The sequence below is a fragment of the Hesperophylax consimilis genome, chromosome 1 (assembly GCF_061612785.1).
Source record: "Hesperophylax consimilis isolate HC1 chromosome 1, BYU_Hcon_1.0, whole genome shotgun sequence".
NCBI lineage: Eukaryota > Metazoa > Arthropoda > Insecta > Trichoptera > Limnephilidae > Hesperophylax > Hesperophylax consimilis.
The window spans coordinates 31,822,513-31,830,101 of NC_142836.1; the positions used below are offsets into that span (position 1 = coordinate 31,822,513).

At 34.2% G+C, this 7,589-nt stretch overlaps 1 protein-coding gene across 2 annotated transcripts in view; it reads right to left on the reverse strand.

Moving 5' to 3' along the window:
• The window catches only part of LOC149426647 (uncharacterized), a 51,517-nt gene extending 44,337 nt beyond the window's left edge, over positions 1 to 7,180 (reverse strand). Inside the window, exon 1 of one of the 2 annotated variants that reach the window (XM_089637828.1) lies at positions 7,133 to 7,180. The gene's annotated coding sequence lies outside the window, so the exon portion shown is untranslated. Of the gene's footprint in view, positions 1 to 7,060; positions 7,108 to 7,132 lie in introns of those variants that run through there. The other variant, XM_089637833.1, reaches the window with a different exon arrangement.
• Between the last annotated feature and the right edge of the window lie 409 nt (positions 7,181 to 7,589).

Sequence of the window (7,589 nt, forward strand, 5' to 3'; positions counted from 1 at the left end):
TTGTCCAAAGAAAGGTTACTTCTTATTTTCAAACTTTCTTCGGAATAATAAAATCCAAAGGAACACGACGGAATGTAAAACGGTCAAGTTAAAACAGGACTTCACTCTGTCAATAATTACAATATTAGCAGAAATCGTAAAAGCCAAAGTTACATAATAAAATAAATGCTTTTGTAATACGCCAGGTTATCCCGGAATACGGAAAAACACGGATTCCGGATATAGAGGAAAGCTTCAATCTAGGCTCTCCGCTGTTCTAATCCGGCTCTTTAGGTTCAGATGAAGAAAGAAACAGTTACCGACAAGAAAAAACAAACCGGATGTCTGGGATCAGGGACCATTACGGATCACTGGAGCCTTCCCAGATCATATATAACCCCCTCACTTCCACCCCTTCGAGCGAACAACTTTTCACTACGAATATCTAAAATTATAGGAAATGGGGAAGCCACCCGCTAGGGGGAGTTTATTCTATAACAACGTTTGAAAGCTCAATTAGCATGTTTAAGGAAAAGTTCTCGGCCTCTGTTACGTAATTAGTTCCCCATTCTACCTACCCCGGGTCAGGGGGCTTTAATTGGGGATGATTAATAGGTACCCCTTTTAATAATATTTCTCGTGTTTATACGCAATTCTGTAACAAATTTTTGACAGTGGAAGTTTGTTTACTTGAAACTATTCATTTGAAAACGGACCCCATATTATATTATCAAGTTTTCAACTAAATTTACTGAACTGGTTTTCTTACCTAATACATACGTAACATAACATATAATCACTAGGTACCTACCTATTTAAAAAGGTAATTTTGATCTAAAATGTTCCGTAATGTATACGTAATCTCTTAAATGTTGGGAGGAAACATTTGGTGATTTAATTGTGCGTTTTTTTCTCTAAATGATTGATTTTCGTAAACTGGGGCTACTTTTTATTTATTTTTTATTTTATTTATTACAAAATAATCCATTACGAAATAATAAGTCATAATGTATTATTCCCAGTGTGTTTACAAAACTCATTTCGGGAGAGACAATATTACATTAAAGACAAGACAACATAGATACATTAAAATAAATAAACGCAGAAGTTATTTTGGAGTTCCAAAGAAAGAATGTGTCAGTCATTAATAAAACTGTTGAGGAAATAGCTTTTAAAAGCTTTTGCCAATGTCTTTTTGTTCGTTGCCGGAAGTTTTAGATTACTAGATAATGTGCAATGTATTGTAAGGAGTTAATTCCAAATTTAGTCGTGTAAGTAGATGACGATAAATGTATTTGATTTTGTGATCCTGTGCTGGTGTATGTCGGAATTAAAGACTGGTTTAGTGTTGTTGTGTGAGGAGTGTTGAATTATTTGTAGAATGGCAGTTGTGATGTTATACTTTGGCAGAATCGTAAAGGAAGTATTTGTGACATTGAGTATATATCTATGACATGTGTATTCCATGGCAGATTATATATATATATATATATATTGTTTACGGATCTATTTTGAATAACTTGTATTTCGGAACTTTTTTTGTAATAGTGCCCCAGATACTTAGTTTTGTAATAGTGCCCTAGATAACTCAGGTGGGAGTTGATCTTAGATGTGGGGAGCACACCTTGGAGTCGATAGAGTACTTTACTATTTTACGGGGGAACTTTACATAAATAATTACTAATTATGAATCTCAGAAGTTATTTTTTTTTTGTTATTTAAATTTCGACGATATATCAATATACCATAAACCTTTAAAAAAAATTGACATCGCATTGCATCAATATCCAATATCCAAACAGATAACGAGGAAATACAAAAGTGCAAAGTCTCCCCCCCCCATAGAAGTTACTTTAGATCATGACCATGTTATTACGTAAAAAGTTGTCACTATGTAGGTACTGACAAACTACAAAAGTAGCTTTAACAGATTTGAAGAAAAGTAAAATAAAATAATCCTCACATTATTTTAAAACAAACATGGCAAAAGCCCTCCTTTCCGCCTCAACACTTACCACAGTTGGTGATGTAATAACCCAATTATTCCGGACGATTGGGTAGTTGGGACTTTTTGCAATATTCACAAAAAAATACGAGGTCGATAAGATTACCGGCTTTGCCTAAGAGGTTTTATAACACTTTTTATTTTGCGATTGAAAAAATAACTACACACGGAACACGGCGACACGCACGGAAAGGGGAGAGTGCCGTGTGTAGTGTTCAGTACGGACGTTCTTCTGGCGAAACGCACAGATTGGGGAGAGTGTCGTGTGCAGTGTTCAGTACGGACGTTGTTCTGGCGACACGCACGGAAAGGGGAGAGTGTCGTGTGCAGTGTTCAGCACGGACGTTTTTCTGGCGACACGCACGGAAAGGGGAGAGTGTCGTGTGCAGTGTTCAGTACGGACGTTTTTCTGGCGACACGCACGGAACGGGGAGAGTGTCGTGTGCTGTGTCTGGCGACACACACGGAAAGGAGAGCGTCATGTGCAGTGTTTAGTGTGGACGTTTTGTGGACGTATGTGCGTTTGTCCAGTGAATTCCCATAAGAAATAAGGAAATAAGATAAACTTTTATTATGAATTGACATTTATTTATCGCACCATTCATATTCCATGCTAAAAAATCCACCCGTCCCAATGATAACTCGTACTGCCCGAGACCAAGTCCCTAATGAGTCCCAAATCTAATAAGTGCGTTATGAATATCAGCACCTATGGAACCCTCCTTCATATTTCTTAGGTTCATATTAAACATACTAGTGGCGCCAGAGCGGTAGACCTGCAAAGATTGGTAATGTACTAGATGCCTGGGTGCTCAGCACATGTGAGATTTATTAACACCAAATTTGTACAGAATAGTGTATTGCAAGAATCAACAGATTCTTTCTTTAATGTTAAAGTTTTTTAAGTTTATAAATTAAAATAATTCTTCTCTTCTTCCTAGCACTATCCCAACTCATTGCCTAGGTAGGCTGTTGGGGTCGGCTCTTCTCGTTCTCAGGTTATAACTTCTTCGGTTCTGAGTGTCGCTTTCATCTAGGCCGTTTCTTTGTAGGATTTTGGAGCATTGGGTCATCCAGGAGTTCTTTGGTCTACCTCTGGATGACTGTCTTTGAAGCTCTATAGACATTGCCTGCTTCACTGTGTGGTCTGGTGGTCTCCGTCTTATGTGCCCATACCATCTTAACTGTCGTTCCTCTAGCTTACTGTTTATGTCAGTGACACCCAGGCTACCACGAATGCGTAAGCTTTTAATTTTATCTTTTAATGATACTCCTGCGGTCCATCTAAGCATTCGCATTTCTGCTGATTCGAGTTGCCTAGAGTAGGAGTTGTACATAGTCCAGCATTCGGAGCCATACATTATCGCGGGTCTAACAATAGTCTGGTATGTCTTTCCTTTAAGTTTTATTGGCATTAAAATAATTGATTTAATTTTTATTGTTATTACCTATGCCCTTTAAAATGTCCCCCAATTATTGTATTAATTAAATTTGACTAAAGTTCGTTATAGTAAGGTGTTTCCAAATTAATAAATTGGATGACTTAGGGGTTTATTTTCTCCCTGCATTATTATGTATGCTTGTGTTCTATAATAACTGAACTCGGCTTAAAAATATCTAGGAGTGGTGAGCGAATAATATGTTTCCGGTCTTCATCAAACTGGTTTTAGAATGATCAGAATTTTTATTAATTTCCAACTGCTCTAAAAGATTGAGTTTACGGCCTTTATCATATACTTTACTTTAGTATCGTGCTTTAAGTTGTTATTGTTGTTTAGCAAGTCAATTACTGAATATATTATTTTTTAATTAAAAATGAACATTTTCTTGCGTAGATTGTGATTTTAGAATTTTAAAATATTTTTTGCTATCGACGTCATTATTTTCTTTAACAATGGATATTTTAATGAAGCGCCTAATCGTTTATTGTTGCTAGGTCGCTAATCTCGTTAAATAGTATTGTGATAATATTCCTAGTGAAAAAAATTATATTTATGAAAAAGAACGACACAGGATTTATTCATATATCTTAGAATTTTTTTATACCCTTTTTTAATATCTGATTGAACTCCCAATGAGATGAGAATGAGGCCGCGAACCACCACTGGTGTGGATGGGATGGTATTAACATTTCCCTACCCAACTCAGGATGGATGAGTTGTGACCCAATGGAAGGGTGTCAGCTCCGTCCCACCACGAAAATCCTGAAATAATTATTTTCGGCTCATCCATATTCCTTTTGCATTGTTCGTATATTACGTACCTTACTGTATGGCTCTGCTCGCAAGAACTCCATTGTGGTGTCTCTTTCTGTTACTTGCGTATTTTGTGAGAAAGGGGGAGAGGTTAGAACAGATCTATCAGCGGATATGCTAGAATGTGGATAGATTTTCAAACCGATATAATACATTGAATTCCTCCGTAGTTTTCGGTGTTAGTAAAATTCAAAAATATTTAAGGTTAAACGTAACGTATGTTATAATCTACGCGTTCATTTTGTGGCGGTAATTTAATTATTTTATTAAAAATAAACTTTTTCAAATGATTTTTAAATATATTGAGATTTTTTTTTTCTCTTTTAAGAAAGGCATGCAAATACGATATTGAATTGAATCACCGATACAATACTTTGTTTGACAAAACTATTTTTGTAATAGTTAATAGCACAACTTTTATTTTAATAAAATAATTAAGTTAAAAGGAAGCTACAAGCTAAAAATGTGTATATTCTTGGTATTCCTTATATTGTAGGCAATAGGTATTAAAATCGCTTGACAAACGGAGTCTAGAAACGTTCCATTTCAAGCACAAAACTGGTTTTTATTTATTTTGTAAACAATTTTATAAGAAAGCAAAAAAGTTAATCAAGTGAAACTGTCACAGATAATCTTAGCTATAATACTTGTTTTAAGTTGTTTCATTTATGCGTTCATACATTTCTATTGCAAAAATATTTTTTTTGATAGTTTACATTTATATTTTTTATTTGTATTCTACTCAAGCGAAACGATAGGAAAACCTTCAATTTATCTAAATCATATTTTGTGGTATTGATAATGTACACCAATTTGTTATAAAAATTAATCAAAATAGTGATTTGGCATCAAGCTTCGCCTTAACGCCATTTATGAACGCACGTTACGTTTACCTCAATTAAACCTGCTACATTCCAAAAAGAAATGTTTATAAATTATTGTAGTACAAAAAAGTGTATCTTAATAAAATAATTAAGTGTAAATTATAATTAATAATAATAATAATTATTATTTACATTATATGAATTATATATTAGAATTAATTGTAATGAATAATTAATTTTACTTGTCATATTTAACTTTTTGAGAGCCCAGTAATTACATTTTACATCAAAAACAATTTATACAACCTTAGTGTCCCAATTATCGAACAAGAGTCCCAACAACTGCTTCCCTGGAGCGAGTGAGACTATGGCAATTGGTGCATGTCGTCGTCTTACTGAAGGTAGTGGAGAGAGGAAGTTGGAAAAGTACCTGGCGATTCAGATCCGGTCACCGAATACGGATAAAGCCATTTCAAGCAAACTTTTGATTTTTAATAATGATCTTTCGCCAGGGCGATACTGAAAGTATATATTGCGAAGTAAAACAAAATAATTAAATAAAATTTACTTGCGCACCCCGGAATTTAAAACAGCGACATCTGGATTCGTAGCCAAGGCCGTAATGTTTTTCATCGTAACCACTCAATCACGGAGGCCGTCAATATGAAGCTTTCGGAAAAAGGAGAGTGGAAGGAGAAGGGAGATATTATGGTAACTAAACAAAACTGAATTTTTCGATTTTCTCTCTCCAGGACTAAACTCCGAGGAGGTATTTCTCTTTTGAGGGAGGCGAAATATAACATGTTTTAATGTTCAAATTACCGCTTTGTCATGAAGGACTTTTCGTTTTCGACATTGAATGGTAACCTCGTAATAATAATAATTTTTCATTGTCTACCTGTTTTATGGAGACCAGAAAAAATAAATTAATCTAAGCACATATTTTTTAATCAAGACATTTGATTTATTTCAGGTAGGTCCAATCAAATTTTATGCTATTTTGTGATACAAAATTGACTTAATCTTCGATAAGTTTATCGTCCTACTTAGCGCTCGTTTGTCAAAGAAGCTGTTTGCTTACGTTAAATTGATATTGTTAGCTAAATTCGAGGTCTTATCAAATTCTGTTAGCCTTGTATTCATTAGGATTTCAAATAAATTTTACAGTTCAATAATAAATAAAAACAGGCTTGCAGATTAAAGTTTTTTTATCAGTTTTTAGAAATGGTTAAAAATACTTTCCCAATATTTTTTTATTTATAAATATTTCCGACCAAGAAAACTATTAGTATTTTCATAACGGAGTGGTAAAATATCATCTGTTCACCCGTTATTGCGTTTCTTAGGTGTAGGTATGCATAGTATATAATTTTCTGTGTATAAGATTCTATTTTCTACCCATCAAAAGAAAGGGAGGGATTTCGTAACAAGGTTTTGTGTATTCTCTGATAAATTAGTGAAATACTCCAGTTTCAGTGTTCGATATATCAAACGTATAAAAAATAACTTTACAAATGTGTAGGTACCGTCGAATGCGTATATTTAAAGAAACCTTTGAAGGTAGATCGAGTTTCCATTATTTTGCTAAAGATCAGTTTACAAACATATCATATCATAAAATATACATCATTTGTAGGCCCATCCCTATGAAATGTGCGTAATTATTTTCATCGGTTTTAACATTTTTACCCCTACCTCATCAGCAGTTGCATAGGCGTTATGTTTTCACTCAAGTCATGTCAATTATTAATATTATATCTAAGACGATCTCGGATATTATTATTTATATTTGACAGTAGCAAATATATGTATCGTTTTGCGGATATATATTGTAATATTATATTACACGAAAGTTAAAATGCATTATTGTTGAAAATGACATTGTTATTGTGAAAAATTCCAAAGGTTTATTTTAGTTGGTATTATTATAACCAAGTGAGATTTATTGACGTCGAAAAACATACTTAAAATCACACATTATCCCATAAAACTCTAACCATTAATATCTGAAAGTGCTCGTAAAAGTTGAAAAAAAACAGTTTCCTAAAACTTTTTCCTTGTTTTCTTACGTCACAAAGCGGTTTTAAAGGGACGCGCGCCGCGACAGAGTACCGTTCAGGTTGGAAGGTTTCGTTTAACTGGAGACTGTGGAATACTGGCATTACTCCCCCAGCAGCCTCCCACCCACTCCCTACTAAACCACCACCCCTTATCCACCTACCCCTAACGCTTCACTGCTTATAGTGCTTATCCTCTTCATACTCGAGCATGATGTACACAAGATGAACAGTAGTTGAAAGATATCAACTTTGAGAATGTTTACTTAGGTAAAATATATTATTTCTCAACGATGGAACCTCACCAAGATACCAAGGGTATCTCACAAATATTTTTAAGGACGACGAAAAAGTAATTTTTTCATAGAAATGGAAAAGAATCATTACTATACAATTCTGTAAATTTATTATCTGTTCGTGCGTTATTGTGGCTTAAAATTGCGAGTCAGCATATATCTCAATCTGAACA